Source organism: Equus caballus, chromosome 22 (assembly GCF_041296265.1).
Source record: "Equus caballus isolate H_3958 breed thoroughbred chromosome 22, TB-T2T, whole genome shotgun sequence".
In the NCBI taxonomy this organism is placed as follows: Eukaryota; Metazoa; Chordata; class Mammalia; order Perissodactyla; family Equidae; genus Equus; species Equus caballus.
In genome coordinates, this window is record NC_091705.1 from 37,963,232 (window position 1) to 37,983,066 (window position 19,835).

Here is a 19,835-nt window from a genome sequence, read left to right on the forward strand (position 1 = left end):
CTCCCACACGGCGTGCGTCACCTTCTCGGCCTCGTGTGACCTGGCTCTCCGTAGACAGCAGCCCCCAGGAGATGCGGACAGAGGGCTCAGGTCTGCTATACCTGTTTGTCTCTTTGATTAACATCCTGTTTGTTCTACTTTCCCTCCATCTTTTCATGTCAACCTGACTCGTCGTAGACCCTGAATAAAGAGTTTCCTGAAGGAACGGCAGGAACTCTGCTTTGAGAAGGTGCTGTTGACTTTCGACCTTGGAGTGAGAATCATGTCAGATGCTTCCAATAATCAAGAAATCTTTCATTTTAATTCATTCATCAAAGATATTTTCTCTCCGAGAAGTTGACTTGGTTCCTTTTTTAGTTTCCCTGCCTGAGTGGCAAGTAACGAGCGAGTTGCCTGAATGTGGTGCGGGGTTCGTGGAGCTGCCTTAATTGGCTAATTTGCTTACATCTCTACCGGTGCAATCAGAAGGCGTCTTCACGGAACGCCCTTGAAGCGAGGGAAAGCGCCCTTTCCTTCCACAGCTGCAGGTGGCAAGGAGGGGGCGGGCTGGGGAAGTGGAAATATTCCCACCCGTTCACCCTAAATAAAATATCCTAATTTTCAACGCTGGCCGCTACATCGTAATACGGCAGGAGGCTGAAATTGCACGTGTCCGAAGATCCCAGGAGCCTCCAAGTCGAGGAGGAGTCCCGAGTTTCCGCCCATGAGCCTCTGAACCCCACGGAGCGCTGGCCAGGGGTCCGGAGGCTGCGTCCAGACCAGACCAGACCCGCCGCCCGCTCAGGGCTCCCCAGCAGGCCACGCCCCCGGGGGCCTCCTTTCCTGCCGTGAAGCAGAGGGGCGGAGCTTCCTGATGGGGCGCGACCACCAGGGCGGAAGCCTGGGAACCTGCATCTGCAGAGGGGACGTTAGCTGCTTTCCCAGACGCCCCCGGGGCCAAGGTTCAGCCACGGAGGTCCAGATGCCTCTCCTGACGTTTCAGCCACAGGACACAACCCTCCCTGCCACAAAGCTTTCTTTGAAAAACACATAAACCACGGTCAGAATTTTGTAAATTTCGATGTTCAGGCAGCTTTCAGCCCTTATGACTAATTGGTTAATCGTATTTCTTTACTGGGCATCATTATCTGAGATGACCCGCTTTTACTAGAGACAGTTTGTGCCATCTCTAAGCCTTGATGTTCTTGTCTTTTTTTTCCCCATTTTATTGAGAATGGTTTGTAACATGGTGTAATTTCGGGTGTACATTATTTAGCAATTTCTGAATAGATTTCATTGTGCTCACCACCAGTAGTCTAATCTTTGTCTATCACCATACATATGTGCCCCTTTATCCTTTTTGCCCACACCCCAATCCCCTTCCCCTCTGGTAACCACTGATCTGTTCTCTTTGTCCATGTGTTAGTTTATCTTCCACACATGAGTGAAATCAAACGGTATTTGTCTTCCTCTGTCTGGTTTATTCCACTTAACATAATACGCTCAAGGTCCATCCATGTTGTTGCAAATGGGATGATTTTGTCTTTTTTGTGGCTGAGTAGTATTCCATTGTATATATATCTTCTTTATCGTTTCATCTGTCGGTGGGCACTTGGGTTGCTTCCACGTCTTGGCTATTGTGAGTAATGCTGCAGTGAACATAGGGTGCATAAATTTCTTTGGATCATTGATTTCAAGTTCTTTGGATAAATACCCAGTAGTAGGATGGCTGGATTGTATGGTAGTTCTATTTTTAATTTTTTGAGGAATCTCCATACTGCTTTCCATAGTGGCTGCACCAGTTTGCATTCCCACCAGCAGCGCATGAGGATTCCCTTCTCTCCACACCCTCTCCAACACTTGTTGCTTTTTGTCTTGGTGATTATAGCCATTCTGACCCTGTAAGGTGATGTCTCATTAATGTTCTTGTCTTTTAAAGGTTGCTGTTGGAATCAGATAAACAACGCAGGAGGAAGGCCCTACCAGCATGGCCTGGCGCAGACATTTGATAACAAATTCCTGCCTTCACTCCCTCCCTCCCTCTTTCCTCATTAGCTCTTTCTCTTGAATAAGAGAGAGACAGTTGTTCTTCAAATCTGTCTTGATTTTACCCTTTGGAGGTTAAAAAAAAAAAACACTCTCGGGTTCTTCCTGTCGCAGAATCAGCAGCAGCCACAGGCCGTGTTTTCCTCGGGCAGGCTGAAAGCCCCCATCTTGACCCCTATTCCCACACCTTCTGAATTTTTTTCACTTTGTTTTACTTTATTTTTCCCACTTCTCATTTTTAAAAATGGCAAACCCATAGAAAAGCCCAGAGAAACACAGTGAACATCCATATGCCCTTTGCTGAGATTCACCAGCTGGCATCAGGCCACCTGTGGGCCACCTCTCCCCACGGGCATCATTTATAGCATGTGTGTCAGTGTGTGTGTGTGTGTGTGTGTGTGTGTAGTTTTCCTTTTCTGGTTAACCATTTGAGACTATGGTGCAGACATCATGACAGTTCATTCCTGTGCAGATAGAGACCCCGGCTTCGGGAGCCCACCATCTGCAGAGGGAGGCAGACAACAACCAGTGACAGCCCAGGACAGTAAGCACAGCGCACAGCTGGTGCCCTCCCGTCCCCTCCTTCCTCACCGTTTTTGCCCCACGGTAGCTTCTTCCTGACCCTGAGACTGTCCCTCTGAGGCTTTCTCAGCCACAGGAGCCCCCGTGGCCGGGAGTTGACAACCTGGGAAGCGGCCATCAGCGAAGGCCAGACGGGAGCTGGTGGAGCCCACCCCACAGCCTCGCCCCCCGCACGGCCCCTCTGAGGCCCGTTCCACTCCGTCTCCCACAGGACCCCAGAGGGACTCACCCAGCGCCCCACGGTGGGCCCCTGCTCAGTACCCACCAGGGTTGGCGTGATAGTCTTTTTCCTTCCCACCTGCCTTCCCCGCCCTCCTGCAGGGCTCCCTGGGATCACCTCCAAATAAAAGCACTCTGCTCACACTCAGAGTCTGGGTTGGCTTCTGGAAGAATCCAGCCTAAGGCCTCATGGAAAGCATCAAGTCGTCAGATGGCAGTGAGTGGCCTGGAGAAAGACGGAGCCAGGAAGGGGAAGGGTGGTCGTGGAGGGAGGGGCTGTGGTTGTACAGAGAGCAGTGAGAAGGAGCCCACCGGGAAGGTGACACTGGAGCTAGTGCCCAGGAGGTGAGGGAGCAAGCCGGGGGGACGTCTGGGAGAAGAGCAGGGCTGGGGGCGCAGAGCAGATATGAGACCCCGAGGCGGGAGCGCCTGGCCTGTCCTGGGAGGAGCAAGAGGCCCGTGTGACAGGAGCAGAGGGAGCACGGGAGACAAGTGGGAACAAGACTGGGGGCGGGGGGCGCCGAGTGCGCTGGGTTTTGTCGACTGTGTAAAGAGTTTCTGTGCAGAGCGAGGTGGGGAGACACGGGCTCTGTGCAGAGGAGAGGCACGATGCGACGTCCATTTAACAGGCTCGATCAGGCCTTGTGTGGAGAACACACTGAAGGGGGCAAGAGCCGACCAGGGAGACCAGCCAGGACTCTATTATGACAATCCTCCAAGAGATGACAGCCAGGGACCTCGGGGGAGCAAGGCAGGTGGGCCAAGCGATGGGATTCTGATCCACGTGGACAGGTGCACTGAGAGAGCACACGGCAGGTGTGAGAGGAGGAGAGGAGCTGGAGGAGTCAGCCTGAGCCCCCGGGAAGGGGGCGCTTTCATTCCTGAGAGGGGAGGTGCAAGGAACCCAATGGCTGTAAGATGTGGCGAGCTCAGGAACATGGCTGAATGTGTGAATCTGGGCATCACCTAAGAGGTGTGGTCTCCACGGAGAAATAAATATCTTCAAATAAAAACAAAAGGCTACTCCTGACGTCTCAGACAAATCGGATCAAAATCCCCAAAATATGACAAACGATACGTTTTGCCGCCCTTGGACGCCCTCGATCTGAGGAAGCGCATGGGCTTCACGATGGAAACTAAGAAGCCGATGGAGCTGGTGCTATTAGAGCCGGGCCACGGTCATCCCCACCACGTGCTCCACACCAGCTCGCTTCTCCTTGTTCCCGCCTCGAGTGGGGTCTCCAGAAGCAGAGACCGAAGGGGAATTTTCAGTTCAAGGTGTTTTGGGGGATCAATACTTGTGAAGGAAGTGGGAGAAGGTGGCGAGGCACGACAAGCTGATCTGTGACGCAGGCTGACAAAGCCACGGCAAACCCAGCGGGGAGCTCTGGATCACATGCTGCTCGTACGGGTCGGGCCCAAATGTCCAGGCCTTTATACCCCTGCCTCGCTCAGTGACCAGGAGTGGGGTCTCCAGGAAAAGCATGACCATGCACAAGAGGCCTCTCTGCAGCTCAGACAGACCCTGCAGGAGCCATCTTACACATAAAAATTTTGAAGAAAATCTAGGATATTGCAGTTACAATCTAGAGAAGTTAGGGAGACTTTACAAACCAAGATGGATAATCCTGAAACTATTAAAGAAAAGAAACAGACATATTGAAAACATAAAAATTTGGAATTTTTGTACATAAAATGATTACCTAAAGAAAATCCTTCTATTCATCTGTAAAAGTATTTGTAGGTCAATAATAAACAAAGAGTCCATTTCTGTCCTATACAAAGAACTCTTACAAATTGCCAAGAAGAGGAGGCAATGGCTTATAAATTGACAGCTCACAGAAAAGCATATGTCAGCTCTCAAATTGATGGAAACCCATCCCATAGAAATAAATGTACTTATACTTTGTACCACTACACGCAAGGATGTCACTGCAGCATTGTCCTCAGTGGCCCAGAACCAGAAACAAAATTAATTCCCCATACTAGTGGAATGGCTGAATGCTTTTCAAGTATATCCACTGTGGAATATTGCACAGCTGTTGTAAAGAACAACTTTAATTTAGAGCTGTACAAGATGACTTGAAGGTATTTCTACAAGGAATTGAGTGATAACATCAAGATGCAGAAAAATGTTAGCTATGGGTTTATCAATTCTGTTGGTATTTTTAAAGAACTGACTTTTAGCTTTGTTAATTTTATCTGTTGACTTCTGTTTTCTATTTCATTAACCTCAGTTCTTAATTCTACTTGTCTGGTGTTTACTTTGATCTTTTTTTTCTAGTGTCTTCCAGCAAAATCTTCAGTCATTGATTTTTGATCTTTCTTCTTTTTTAATAGATGCATTTTAAAGCTATAAATTTTCCTCTTTGCACTGCTTTGGCTGCATCTCCAAATGATAGCGAAATGATTTTCGCTATCATTTAGCAACATTTCCTTTTAAATTAAATTTATTGGGAAAAACTACTGAAGCTATTTAGAATAAAATATAAAGTAAATAATAATTCAGTTGGTACACAAATGTGTCCAAAATTATGAAGGAGAAACAGAAGTTACTGAGGTTTGGGACACAATATTGTAACATTAATTTGAAAAAACTTTTTGCTTCAAAATTTGTTAAAGAGTCAAAAAACAAGTAATCTCCATCCCTCAGGAGTAAAACTGAAAGCTAGCTGAGAATCCCAGTTGAGATCTTAGGATTTTGTTTGTTGTTTTACTCTGAAGTGGCCACCTTCTTCTCCGCTTGCAGTGGCGAGCTGTCCCTCATCATCCGTGCGCCCTTCTTCCTTCAGTAAGAGCCCCTGGTTAGCGGGCACACGGCCGCTCAGAATTAGGACTACAGTTTCCAGCTCCCTTACAGTGATTCAGGGTGGGGTGAGTGAGTGCTGCCCAGTGGAATGTGAATACAGGGGACAGGTGCCCCTGCCAGGCTGAGCCCACGGAGGGAAGGCTGTGCCTACTTGTCCTTTGCCCTCTTCTCATTGTTGAAATGCATCCGGTGTGGGGCATCTGGACCAAGAGGAATAAAGCCAATGGCCTAGGTGCGGTGGAGCAAAACGAGGGAGGGAGCCTGGGCCCCTGACAGCTTCATGGGCCAGAACTGCCATCCCCAGCTCAGCTGTTGACACGAATGAGAAGTAAACTCCTGTCTTGTGGAAACCACCGTCTCTATCATAGCAGCCAGAGCCAACGCCTAACTCGTTCAGAGCCCACAGACACGGGATGAAGACCCACAGGTCCTAATGTGGGCTGTTGAGACTCAGCCTGTCAGCACGTTTCCCACATAAATCCAAATTAGAGAAGGATAAATAAGTAGGTTTTAGATGCTTTACACAGAACCCATGGGGCAGAAACAGAAGGTTGCTGATTTTATGGGTGGAAAAATGGAGTCCTAGATGGACGAAATGAATCATTCACCAAAGTTAGAAGCAAATTTTGCTACTAAAGTGTGCAGATTACCAGTCCACCCCAGGTGGCAAGGGACAGACCACAGGCCACATCCAGCCGGGAGAGGTGTCGTGACCAGCCCACAACTCGTTAGTCTGTACAGTTGGTTTTCAACACTAAAATGAGATGATTCCACAATGTATATGTAATTAAATCATCACATCGTACACTTTAAACATCTTACAATTTTAGTTGTCAATTGTATCTCAATAAAACTGAAAAAAAAGATTTCACATAAAAATTTAGATGTCTCATAAAAATCTAGATTTCTAGCTTCCTCTGAAAAATCAGAGACATGGCCAACTGGATGTACCTTCCATCGGGCAACTCATGACCTGAGCAAGTCACGGCTGCCCTCACTGGCTGGGCCGTGAAGCTGAACTTGCCACAGTCCGTACCACTCCTTGTTGCCTCTGAAAGTCAGCAATATTTATTATCTCCCAGACTGCTGGGCTTTTTTTCCATCATAAAAACAAATCCCTGAGGGCCAGCCGGGTGGAACAGCACTTAAGTGCACACCTTCTGCTTTGGCAGCCCCGGGTTTGCGGGTTCGGATCCCGGGTGCTGACATAGTACCTGCTCCTTAGCAAGCCATGCCGTGGTAGGCGTCCCGCATATAAAATAGAGGAGGATGGGCATGGATGTTAGCTCAGGGTCAGTCTTCCTCAGCAAAAAAGAAGAGGAGTGGCAGCAGATGTTATCTCAGGGCTAATCTTCCTCAAAAAAAAAAAAAAAGACAAACAAACAAATCCCTCTACCCATCTCTGTACTAAAAACAACAGAAGAAAAGATCAAGAAGCCATGCGTTTCAAGAAAAAATGAGTGCTTATTTCTTTATGGAAATGAATTCCCTATGTATTTGCTATGCAAACAAAATATAATTGTGTTGAAAAAAATACACCCCATCTGCTTCCCTCACAGACACCTCCTACCTGGCCTGTGTAGGCATGTGAGTTACAATCCCATTCCTACACTCTCTGGGTACAACCACCGGTCTCACCACAGCTCCCACAGCCAGAGCAGGGCTCCCCAGCCCGTCACTCAGGGCCAAGAGTCCTGCTCACACTTTCCAGATGACATCATCCCGGCGGGAGCCAAGTCTCTATTTGGAGGTGTTTTCTTCCCTTCTTTGTTGTGTTTTTTCCTTCTTGGACCCAGGAACCAATCCAAGCCATGCCTGCTTCCCCAACACGTTAACACAAACAGGCGGCCTGCAAACTGAGGGGGCACGAGCCACCTCAATGACGCCGGGGGAGCGGCAGTTGCTATTGAGACGCTCCAGCAAGGGACAAAACCCTGCATTCGGGAGGAAAATTAACTGTACACAAACAAGAACACATTTCATCTCGAGTTAAAATCTTCAGCACTCCCTTGGCAGAGCGCTCTCGGGCTGCTGCCTTTCTCCTCCTTTCGGCGCTCCCTCCCCTCCCTTCCATGGGAGATTTTCTTGGCGACGGGCCGGGCTCTGCGGCCCCACGAGGGCTCACCCTGGACTCGCCCTCCGTCGTCGTCCTCCGGCCTGAGCTGGAGCTGCTCCAGCCCCGCCTGGGCCCCCGCCTCCCTCCCCAGCCCGCCCCTCCCTGCGCGGGGTCCCCTCCCGCAGCCCTAAAGAGTAAGAGCCGCGCCCCCCGCGCCCGGGGCTCCTCCTGCTGAGAAAGGGTTAAACTCGATGAGTGACCGGGAGGGGAAGAGGCTCCGCGGGGTAAGTGCTCGCTTTCGCCGAAGCTCGCAGATTCACCGCCAAGCGCCGCGAATAATGAGACCATCCATCTTTCAGGGCTGAGAAGAGGAATCAGCCGCTGGCGCAAGTTTGAGAAGGGCGGTGGGGAAAGTCCTGCCTCCTCGGCCAGCGGCCAGCGATTCGTGCTCTGGGACCCCCGGTTCCCTGCCCAGCTGACCCCGGGCACCTGGGGACCGTGCCAGGTGGTCCCTGACCCTGAAACTCGCTAGCTCACCTAGGACTTACACCCTCAGCCCCTGGGAGGACGCGAGGCCCCTGCTTCCTGGGTCGTGGTCACACTTATGTGTTAGTGACATAAAACAACGCCATTTTCATCACTTTGATGGGAACATCTCGATAACACTCTCCTTGGAATCTGGGTTGGAAGTGCATTTCAAGGCTGCCAGAATCCAGGACACAATTCCAGAACTTTCTATCATCCCAGTGACCCAACCTGTAGGACATGCACCCGTTGGAGTCCCAGCAGCAGTGGCAGAGGACGGGCAGCCCCCACCTCCACTGTCCGCAGGAGCCTAGGAATTGCAGGTTTTAGCTTAGGGGCCGCTGTGGCCCAGGAAGCGTGCAGAGGCAGGCACCCTGTTCCTCATACGCTTACCTGGGCCTGAGCTTCTGTTCTCCCCACAAGGCCCAGCTCTCTCAGGTGCAACCTCTAGAGTCTGTGCTGTGCTGGCCACCAGCATCCTCAGCTGGGGCCTTTTTCAGTCTGAGGGTCCAAGGAGCGGCCTTAGGACAGCGTGCCCAGGGGAAAAGAAGCGGGCTGGCCTCCTTCTCCCATTTCTCACTCCCAGCCCAGCAGCTCGCCTTCATTGGTTCCCAGATCAGAGTCAACATGACATCCTCTTTAACAGCAAGAGTCCGGGGGCTGCAAAGAAGTGTGAAAACTACCAACCTACATCGCCCTCCCAATAGAAAAGCTGCTTCTTTGCAGTGTGCGGTTTCTGAAACTATGGTCAAGTCCCCTAAAAGATGATTTAGTTTGTTTTAATCATATAAGACTATTTGACATGTATTAGAAAAAAATGCGGTACATCGAATCCACAATTTCACCCATACTATTGCCTGAGATGAATAAAAGGGTTTTTTAAAGTTAATTGATTTAAACGAAAACTTTTTATAATATTAGAGGTAGTATATGCAAATGACGACCATCGTGAGCGTGGCTGGGAACGCCTGACTCTGGGAGACCCTGCTGCGGGAGAGAAATCGCGAGTCTGGGAGTCGGTGGCGTGGCTGCGCACCCTGCCTCTGCCGCTCGTGGCCACGTGGCTCTGGGCAGGTGGAGCTGCCTCCTGGACCTCCAGCCCCTCGAGCGTCACATCAAGAGGTTGCAGTGGCTCTGCGGTTCCTTCTCCTTCACATCCGAAGACTGAGGGGGGCCGGGTCACGGATTCCAGAGGCGGAGCCTGGACCAGGTGCCCCACAGCTCCTGCTGCTGAGACGTCCTGGTGTGGCCCGGGACGTGTCCTTTCCACACCTGGTCCCCAGCCTTCCTGCTGCCTGAGAACGCCCCTTAGAGCCGCCCCCTGAGTTCCTGCTCGTCCTGACTTGGGCGTCTGTCACTTGCAGCCAAGGGACCCTCACGGATATAAATGGCTCTAGACTCACATCTTCCTGGGCCATTGTCCAGATCAAGTCCCCCTGGCCCTGCTGGCCACACCCTTGCACGTCCTGCCCTCTCCTCCTGGGGCCCCTCCCGCACTGCTGGCCTACGGTTTCCGCAGTGGCCGCACCACCTGATGTCCACGGCTCCTGTCAGGTGTCCCCTCTTCGGAGGTTTCAGCTCAACCCTTTTTTGAGAATGCCACCTCTCCTCTTGCCCCTTCGCTTGTTCTGGGGGCAGCACCACCTCACTGGCTCCCATAACCCCCTCCCGCCTCTGCTAACCATCTCTTCATTACACTCTTCAATTGGCCATTAGGCCATCTGTTTCCTGCCATCTGTCCCCTGACTATTTTTTTTCCTCGTCACTGCAGTTGTGAGTACCTGAAATCCTAGATGCCGTGGGAAGAAAACAGGCAGATGTCCAGGAGCAAGGATGCGCAGGCAGAACCGGGCACTGAGGCAAGGGAGGCCGGAAGATGGAAGCTCCGAGCAGCGCCAAGGACAAGAAAATCGAAAGCTGCCAGCAGCATTCAGATCTCCCTGCCGGAAGACGCACGAGGCATTCCTCGAAACATAAGCAGCAAGAGATCCTTCCACCAGATCCCAGAGCTTCCAAAAGACAGTGCGAGCACTTTCATGAGAGGCCCTGCCGCTGCAGAAAGTCTAAATTCTTTGCTTGGCCGTTTACGAGGGAGGATGAAGACGTGGTTGCCAGACATAAGAGATAACCAAAATACCTGGTTTTTCAAACAGAAATTTGTGTGTATCTGTGTAATTATACAGATATGGAAAGAGTGAGCGAGAGCAAGAAAAATAAAGCAGAGGAATAGGAAAAAGGAACCATGATGAGGGGAAATTGAGGTTATCTGTCTGATGTTGTAGTGGGAGTTTCTCTGACACAAATAAGTTTGAAGAGCCCCTTCACCTGGCCTTGGGGCCGTAGCTGATACCCACCTGCAGGTCTTGGCTCTGGGGGGCACCACGGGGGCCCGCAGAGCTCTCAGGGAGCCAGGGCCACATCCACATCTTTTGTATGTGAGTCCTGCACCCTCCCTGACTGCCTGTACGGGGTCTCCCGACTCCCTGCTCCACCCTGAGGGCCGAGCTTCTCCCCCCAGCTCCCTTCTCCTCCTTCAGAGCTTCACCCAGGATCCTTTCACAAGACAGCCGGGCGTGCCCTTAAGTAACGCTGCCTCCAACACGAGTGCTTCTTCGCTTCTTCCGGTCACCTCAAAGACAACATCTTGGTTGGGTGCTACCCAGCCTTTAGCATCTCTCTAAGCCTTGCTTTTCACCTTTCAGAACAAAGAAAGAACAGGCCCTGGGCTTGGTGCGGAAGGCAGCCCCTCTGCCTAGGTTTATTGTTTATATTTCTATGGTTACCATCCTTTTGCAGCAAGACTTGCTGGTTTTCCATCTACTCCGCTGGTGTTTTCCTTTCAAATAAAATTTTTTTAGTGAAAACAAAAATGGGTTTATATAAAGAAAAATACTAAGTGAAGCAGGGGTCAGCAAACTACGGCCCGCAGGCGATTACCTGTTTCCGCAGCCCTGGCTCCCTGGCACACTGCCACGCCGAGTGGGTTATCTTTTGTCTCTGGCTGAGCGATTTTTGCACCAGCAGCGTGGAGCAGCTGCAGCAGAAACCACGTGCCCCACGAAGATTCAAAGAGTTACCCTCACCCGCCACAGGGATCGTTCGTGCAGCCCTGGGGTGAAGGGTCGTCCTGGTGGTGGGGGAGTGGGGAAGCGGAGACGGTGGCCTGCGAATGGTTGAAATTGGGGGAACAGTGAGCAATGGTTCAGAACTTGGGCTCCAGGGTGAAACAGCACCAGGTGAACCCCCAACTCCTCCACTTAGCATCAAGCCCCTTCTCCCCACCCCTCCCCCTCAGCTTCCCAGTCTGTAAAATAGGTCAACAGGCCCCGCCTCCTGGGGCCCTGGGGCGGAGTTAAGAGCACGAGAAAGGCGCAGGCCCGGTGCCTGGCGTAGAGCAGACGGAGAAGAAGCCGCCACAGTAGTTACTACGAGTGTAGATGGGGAGAAAACACACCTTTGCCAGCTGGGATAAGAGTTGTTAAGGAGAGGAACTTTTTCATAATGCAGGGAAACTATACTGAGAAGCCACTTGGGCTTGGAAAATGTGAGCCCCACATTGAAAAAAGACCACAGAGAAATAGCTGCTCAGGAGCGGGGATATGGGGTTGAGGTCTGGAGGGAGGGGGTCAAAGGGAAAGTAGTCGCTAAGCAACGCCTCCTGATGCTGGAGTTGGCAGAAATGCAAAGGGACCAGGACATCGATAAAATTGCCTCCTCCTGCTGCTCCAGAGTCACCAGTGAAACATGCCCATCACAGCTGCCATCGGGACGGGGAATTTGAGGAGTGAGGAACAAGGAGGAGGCGCCCATGCCGTGCGTGGGTGATGGCGTCCTGCAGAAGCCAGAAGAGCATCGAGGAGACGGGGTGGAGAGTAAGAGCTCAGCAGAGGCAGGATGGGAACAGGGAGAGACGCCAGCTCCGTGAATCACAGAAACCTGGAGGTCGGCTTTGGACTCCCCGTGGATGCCGGATTTGAGCACATCCACCAGCCAACACCCGGGTTACAATGAGATCCTGCAGTCCTTTCAAGCCAGAATTGTTTGCAACCTTAACAAACTTGCTGTAAAAACAACTGGCGAGATAATACATTCCAGCTCCCCTGGCCCAGGACAAACAGTTTCGTGCATTCCAGGAGTTTTCAGAGCCCCGGGTGCTTTTGATGTGGATTAAGGCTGCCCCAGGTAGAGAAGCCCAACGTGACCTGGTCTACATGCCGAACTATATGACCCGGTGGATTTTTATGGTATGAATTAGGGCTGCCCCAGGGAGAGAAGCCCAGGGCATCCTCACCTACATGCCGATCTATATGACCAGATTTGTATCTAAAGTTATACGACCGTACCATAACCAGACCCCATCTGCACTGAAATCATTTAATGACTTTTTACATCATCTTTTCTTTTTCCAGTAAAAATAAGTCACGTACCCATGCCTTATAAATTTAGCCCTAAACTCAGGGCAGCAACTCTTCACTGCCCATGGGTCCTGTCCCCATGCTATTCCATACTATTCTCTAAATAAAAGATCACTACTGCCAGACCTTGAGAGTCCAAGAAATCTTTCTTCTGACTCTTCAGCTCGCCGTCCCCGCATCACTCTGACCACACTGTCCGTCTCCCCACCCGTCCAGTGTGCTCCTTGAGCTTTGCCAAGGTTGAGCCTGTCCATGTCAGTGTGACCATCATTTCACCCGGGCATGCCACAAATTGAGAGAGGATAGTTTGGAGCCCTGGAATGGAGTAAACATTTATCTCGTTAAAGAATTCCTCCCTTTGGTCCCCACTTCTTCCTGAGTCAATGCCTGAGGCAGCTCTTTCTGGAAACATCCACTTGCCTGAGCCAATAAATTCCTTTTTGCCTCAGCCTATGGAGTTGTGTCCTTTGGCAAATTAAAAAATTCCTAATTTATAGAAACCAGAGGAGATAAGTGTAATTAAGTATCAATTGTACACATAAGGAAACTGAGGGTCCTTCTACCTCATAACCCCGCACCCCTGTTCTCTCCCAGCCAATGGAAAGAGAAAGAGAGGCGGTGCTCACACCCCATTGGCCACGCTTTTGTCACAAGAGAGCCTGGGAAATGTAGCCTTTCTTCTCCAAGGCCAGTTTCCCTGCTTCAATGAGATGTGCAGAGGATTCTAGGGGGCACCTGCATTCTCTGCGGCAGCTCAGCAACCCCTGCCGTGTTCCCCCACGGGGCAGCCGTGAGTGGGGGAGAGATGACCCACAAGCCTGACACCAATGTGACAGGGCATCTTTGTCACGGTGGCCTGGCCAGGGGATCCCTGCAGGGGGACAGCACTTACCTCTGGGCAGAACCAAGCTTTCTGCAGACAGACAGACCGGGAGGGAGAGGCAGTGAGCGATGATGGTTCAATACCCGCAAAGGCCTGCACCCCCTTCCCGGGACTCCCAGGGAACCCCAGGGATCCCTCTGGTGCAGCGGGCTCCTCCCCACTCCAGACAGCAGACGGATGCTGAGCTGAGGGGACCCCCCAGGGCCGTCACTCTGCTTTGGGTTGGAAACTCCACCCTCTGAACGAGATGCTAATTGTAGCCCCATGTGGAGTCTGTCACCTGCTGAAAATAGGCTGTCTGCGTCCTGTCTCCACAGCTGCAGCTGAGTTTGGGGAAATAACACTGCTTTTCGCACTGGTGCGAGTAGGAGGTGACCGACGCCTAGACTCTGGGAACCAGGTCTGTCTGCGGAGCGCGACCCGGGGCAGAGGGGGCTCTGCAGCCCCGGGCTCTGCGGGGAGCCGCTGGGGTGAGGAGAGTCCCCGTCAGCTCTGCACTCGCAGGGGGCGGGGCTGGAGCATCAGCGCATGGCTGCCCAGCACGAAGCCTCTGCTCCCAAGGCTGCGGGACCCCGTCACCCAGGCCCCGGAGGCCGTGAAGCCGGGGCACGGGGAGCGCGGGGCCCCAGATCCACTGAGAGGCCGGGAGACGGGGATGTCGGATGAGGCAGGGATGCGGGTCCCTGAAGACAATGGGGGGGCGGGATTGAGAGACGTCATTCATTCATTCATTCAACAAATATTTATGGAGTCCTACTACGTGCAGGGCACTCTGCCAGCTGCTAGGTTGAAAGAGACAGATACAATCTCTGCCCTCATTCGTTTATTGATTTAATACCTCAACAAACACACACTGAGCCAGGCAAACAAAATCCCTTCCCCCGAAGCTAAAATGCCAACGTGGGGGACGGCTGATACCCTCCTCCCCAGAGCGAATGGACAAAGAAACGATGTCGTGATCCGATGACCCTGAGCAAAGGCCAACGCCTCTTCCTGGGAGCCCAGAGCCCACCGGTCCCCAAGAAAGGGGTGCGGCTGGAGGAGCAGGGCGGCCTTCACGGGAACTTCCTGATCCCCGGGGAGCCCCAGTGTCACCGCAGCCTGAGAGAGGCCCCCATGGCTCCAGGGCCCCCCCCCAGATGAGCCCCTCCCAGCACCCGAGGAGATGCCCCAGACCAAGGAAACTCCCCCACAGCCCGCCCTGCCCCATGTCCAGCAACCCCTCAGACCATTGTGTATTAATGAGCCCAAAGGCAGGGGAGTCTCAGCACAGGACTCGGGCTGCTGAGGGTCTGACCTCGCACGTGCGCTGTTGGAGCAGGAGGCCCCCCGGTTACACTTCCTCAGGACCTCAAGGAGGACCGGCTCTCCCACAAGCTCAGTCTCAGGGAGCCACTGAGGGCTCCGTGTGGTCAGCGAGGTGTGCTGTGCTGTGTAGACGTGCCGTATAAATACCGCACCAGCAGCCTGAAATGTGCAAACGGCAGGATTCTGCTCAGCAAAGAGCCCCGAGATGCAGAATTCCCCTGGCGTGAATCCTCAGCAGCCTGGTCCCCGGAAATCGTGTTTCCATCTTTACCACTCGAGGACGGAATCACTGCCAAGCTCCCCGTGTCACTGGCTGACATTGTTGGTGAGCGGGTCGGGGACAAGCCTTAGACGGCTGTTCCAGCCCATCGAGGGCAGATCCGTCTCCAGGGCCCAGATGTCCCGCTCCTTTGAGCTGCTCTCTGGCCCCTGGGAAGGGCCGTCTTTGCCGTGATCTCTGGTTTTATGGTCTCAGGTGAGAGAGGAGGAACCGCTCAGTCGGGAATCACGGCTCAGAGCCCCTCCTTTCCCTGACGCAGGGGGCCCAGCGCGTGACACGACCTGAGCACAGCCCCTCTCGGGTCGTAAAGCTACAGATCCCGCTCATTCTCACGTCGGGGTGGGGGGCTGACCCCACCTGCCATTCTCCATCCTGCTCCTCGGGCACCTGGGAATCAGGTGTTGCCCGTTCTTAGCCGGGGCCGGGGGGTTAGCATCTGGGGCAGGGAGCGGAGGTCACAGAGGGCAGGATGGAGTCCGGGAAAGGGGGGTCACCTGGGGAAGTATTTTCACTTTGCCTTTTGGAAGCCAGATGTTAGAATGCCAAGAAAGTTCCCCTAAAATGTCACAGAGGGAACCCGTTCCTAAGCGGTTTCTGTGCAGGCAGTCAGGCCATCAAACAGCTTCCTGAGAGCACAGCCTCTGGAGGCGGGTTCTCTGGGTTCAAATCCCAGCCCACCACTTACTAGCTGTGTGACCTCAGGAAAGTTGTTTACCCTCTCTGTGCCTCAGTTTCCTCCTCTGAAAAACAAAGATAATGACAGTCTCTGTTGCACAGGATCATTGGACAGATTAGAGCAGAAAGTATCAGTAAGTGCTCGGCAGTGTCTGCCCACAGGACGCAAGGGGTTAAAGTGTTCCACATCATCGTCACCATCATCATCGTGAGGACTGCATTTGATGACACTCTGATCTTCCTTCCTGGCCTCATCAGCTCCCTGTGTCTTCCCACTGGGATCAATCCCGTCTCCCAGGTCAGATCTTTCCCTGCAGAAACGCGGCTGAGGAGGACCCTCTGAGGTCACCCCCTCATCGTCACCACTGTCGACAGCCTCACGTGTCACTGAGCCCACAGCAGGTGCTGGCCCATCGTCCCTAGATGGGCGACGCTCCACAGCTGGCAGAGCACATGGCTTCTCATTCAGCTTCCCAGCACCAGCTGGTCTGGACGCTGCCCCAGCCTCGTGCTGGGCTTCCTGCCTCCCTCCTGCCCACGAGCATCCCTCCCCGACACGGGTGCGATCACGGCGCCTCTCTGTGTGAAACCCTCCAGGGCCCCCTCACGGGGACCCATGGGTCAGGCCCTCCCTCCTCTCAGATGCCGTCTCTGCCCACGCTCCCCTCACACCTCCCGCCCTGCCCATCACTGCTGCGTCCTACGTCCCTCAAGCTCGGCCCGCCTCAGCTCCCTCCACCAGGAGTGGCCTTCCCTAAATGCGCCCGCCCTCGGCTGCCTCCTCCTCCTCAGAGACGGCAGATCAAGTGGCCCCTCCTCGAAGGGCTCCCGACTCCCCAGTCCAAATCAGCCACCCCCTCCCGTGTGTCATGTCACCTCTCTTTTCCTTCATAGGAGTTGTCCTGATCTGACACAGCCCTGCGTTTATTTCATTTATACATTTATTCTCGGTCTCCCCGACTTGAATGTGAGTTCCAGGAGGACAGGGACGCTGGCAGGGCTGGTCACCCCAGCACCCAGAAGGTGCCCAGCAACATTCGTGGGACAGACGATGAATCCCGGTGGCCCGGGCTGGGGGGAGGGGCAGTGTGCCTTTGACACAATGAACAGTCATAACAACACCGCCTTGTGTTTACAATCCGCTTTCCAGCCTGCAGGTGCTGAAGCAGCTGCCATCCCTGAAAGAGAAAGAGAAACACAAATCTAGACATTTAGCGAGAAAAGGGAGAGGAGAGATCTCAGAACGAGCGAGGGACGCGTTTCCCGGCATCGAGCAGGAGCGTATGTTTCTTCCTGGTCTCACGATCAAAGAGGGCACCCAGAGGAGAAAAAGCTTGAAAACGTCAATGCTTTCTCTTAAAGATCAGCCCACAGCAGACTGTGAGGGAATCTGTAGTAATAGAGGCTTCGGGATATAATTTCTTTTTTAAAAATTAAGAAGCAGGAGGAGAAGCAGCAGCCGGAAGCCCAGAGCTTCGGAAGGTCGTCCACGTGGAGCCGCCTGACGCAGCGGGCAGGGCCGGTGCCCCTCGGGAGCGAGGTCCTGTCCCTCGGCCCTCTCCGCTCTGGTTTAAGGACAATCAACCCTTTACGGCTCGTCTCTCGAGAGCTGCTGGCAGCAAAGCCGCCGATGTCAGGCTGAGCCTCAGCGCTCCTGCAGGAATCTCTCCTCTGACCCCAAAGCCCTAACTCCAGGGCGGCCTCTTGACCGATTCACCCGTGACCCTGATGGGTGACCCCTGGCGACAGTGGGCTGACACTCCCACGCACTGTGCGGGGCTGGGCTTCCCAGTGCTCCGGCGCATTAACTCGCTTAATCCTCGCCTGGACGCGGTCCCACAGCCGCATCAGGACTGTGGGTCACAGAGGAGCAGTCAGGCCAGGCAGGGTTGACATCCCTGGGCTCACGGCTGCGGGGCTGCCCTGCTGACCGCTGACCACACACTGACCGTGCCCTCCCTGGGAGACAAGGGGCCTCGGTGACAGCCCCAGGCACCAAGATTGCTCCTGACACCTCTTCCCAGGACTGTGAATCTGGTGCAACAGGACATCGGACAAGACTTTTCTGGGGACTTGGAATTTTGGCTGAAGTCCCAAAGTTGGAGATGTTGGAACCCCCTCATTCTAAAGAGAGTTCTAGAAACATCCATGCAAGCCAGCGACCATGGCCCCCACGTGAGAGAAGAGGGACATTTGGAAGGAGATTCCAGGAGGGAATTCACAGGAGGAGACGCTCCTCGGCCCAGAGCAGGTGAGGGGGGCTGTGAGGGACCCTGGGAGTCTGGGGTGCTGCCAGGAGGGTCTGCACGTCTTTCTCCCTCACTGCACATTTCCAGGGCTGCCTCGAAACCTGAGCTGAGAGAGCCCCCCGAGAGCCTGGCCAGGGTCCCCTGCAGATTGGAGGGAGGCAAAATCATCCTGGATCCCCGGGGACATTGTACAGCTGCTGGATCAGCCCATCCTGAAGGCCACCTCATGGCTGGTCTTTGTCGCGGGAGACAACAAATGCCCTCACTGCATGGGTCAGATTCGTTGGGGCTTTCTCTTACCTGCAGCCAAAGGCAAGCTAACTGACACACACCGGCCATACATACAGAAGGAGGCTGTGGGAACCAAGGGCAGGGACAGCCCTCAGCATCAGGACCACGAAACAGCACTGCAGCTTTCCGAATCTCTACCTCCCCCAGAGCCTGCCCTCCTGTGGTCTTCCCCATCACGGCAAATGGCAGCTCCACCCTTCCATGGTTCAGCCACATGCCCCACAAACGCCACGGTCCCAGCGTCCGTCCTCTCTCGCTGCACTGCTGCAGGCGCCCCTCACTGGTCCCTGGCCTCCACTCTTGCTCTCCACACTTAGTCCTCCACACACAGCCAGAAGGATCTCTTCTCAAATCCTCTGTCCAAAACCCTTCAATCAGCTCCGGTCTCATCAGAATATGGTCCAAATTTTTGTATGATGCAGGGTGAACTTGTCCAGGTCTGCCTGGGGCTTTCCCGGCTTCAGCATTGAAAGTCCTCTGTCCCAGAAAACCCCTCATCCAGGCAAACCAGGACGGCTGGTCACTCTGGTGTCATGACGGACAAGACCCCACATAACTCTGACCGCTCTCCCCCTTGCTCACTCCACTGTGGTGGTCACATCTGTATTGTTGTTCTTTCTAGAACATGCCAGGGATGCTCCCACCACGGGGCCTTTGCACATGCTGTTTCCTCTGTCTGGAACACTCTTCCTCCAGCTACACACATGGGAGACTTGCTCAATTCATTCAGGCTTCTCTTCAATTTGCACAACTCAGAGAGGACTTCAGACTCCCTGATCTAAAGTGGCCCTGCAGAACTCTGCATCCCAATACCTGCTTGATGACTTGACTTTTATAGCATCTGTCACTATCCAGAATAGCACACACTTATATATGTATATGCATGTATGTGTACATACACACATTTACATGGATGTGCACACTCATATGTATGTCTATATGGTTGTACTCCTGGGGGGGGTGGTGTACCTCATGGTCACTGCCCCCTTCTGCCCTCACTGGACGGTCAGCTCCAGGAGAGCGGGGCCTTTGTCTGCTTCATTCACAGCTGTGTCCCTGGTGCTGAACAGGGCCTGGCCCTTAGGAGCTGCTCGGTAAAGAGCTGTGGAATGAATGAAGGAGTTGAATGAGTGAATCATGCAGCCTCAAAGGAGACCTCAGCAAGGGGCGGGGGACAACAGAAGCTGGTCTGAGCCCCAGGCTGGCCTCCTCACCCGACGTCCCTCCAGGAGGAGTGCTGAGGGCCCCGAGTGCCACTTGTGTCTGCGTCTTCTCAGCACAGAGCATCTCTCCGCAGGGATCGGGCCAGGGCATCACACAGAAGCCAGTGCAGAGTGCGGCCCCTGAGCTCATGTTCCTGGATGACTCTCAGACTGGCAGGTCTGCATCTCCAGGGAACTGATTCCTGCACGGTCACCACAAGCAGCTCTGCCGTCCATCAGGACAGAGGCAGACGGTCAGGGACACATGTGGAGCTCGATGAGCCCGAGACCTCACCCAGGCCACCACACTCAGGTG

At 53.4% G+C, this 19,835-nt stretch overlaps 1 long non-coding RNA gene across 1 annotated transcript; it reads left to right on the forward strand.

Annotated features, from left to right (window-relative positions):
* Positions 1–930: 930 nt before the first annotated feature.
* On the forward strand, positions 931–11,086 carry LOC138920167 (uncharacterized). The gene is made up of 3 exons (XR_011430896.1): positions 931–1,039; positions 1,919–2,569; positions 9,988–11,086. It is a non-coding gene; the product is annotated as an uncharacterized lncRNA (long non-coding RNA).
* The last annotated feature ends 8,749 nt before the right edge of the window (positions 11,087–19,835 follow it).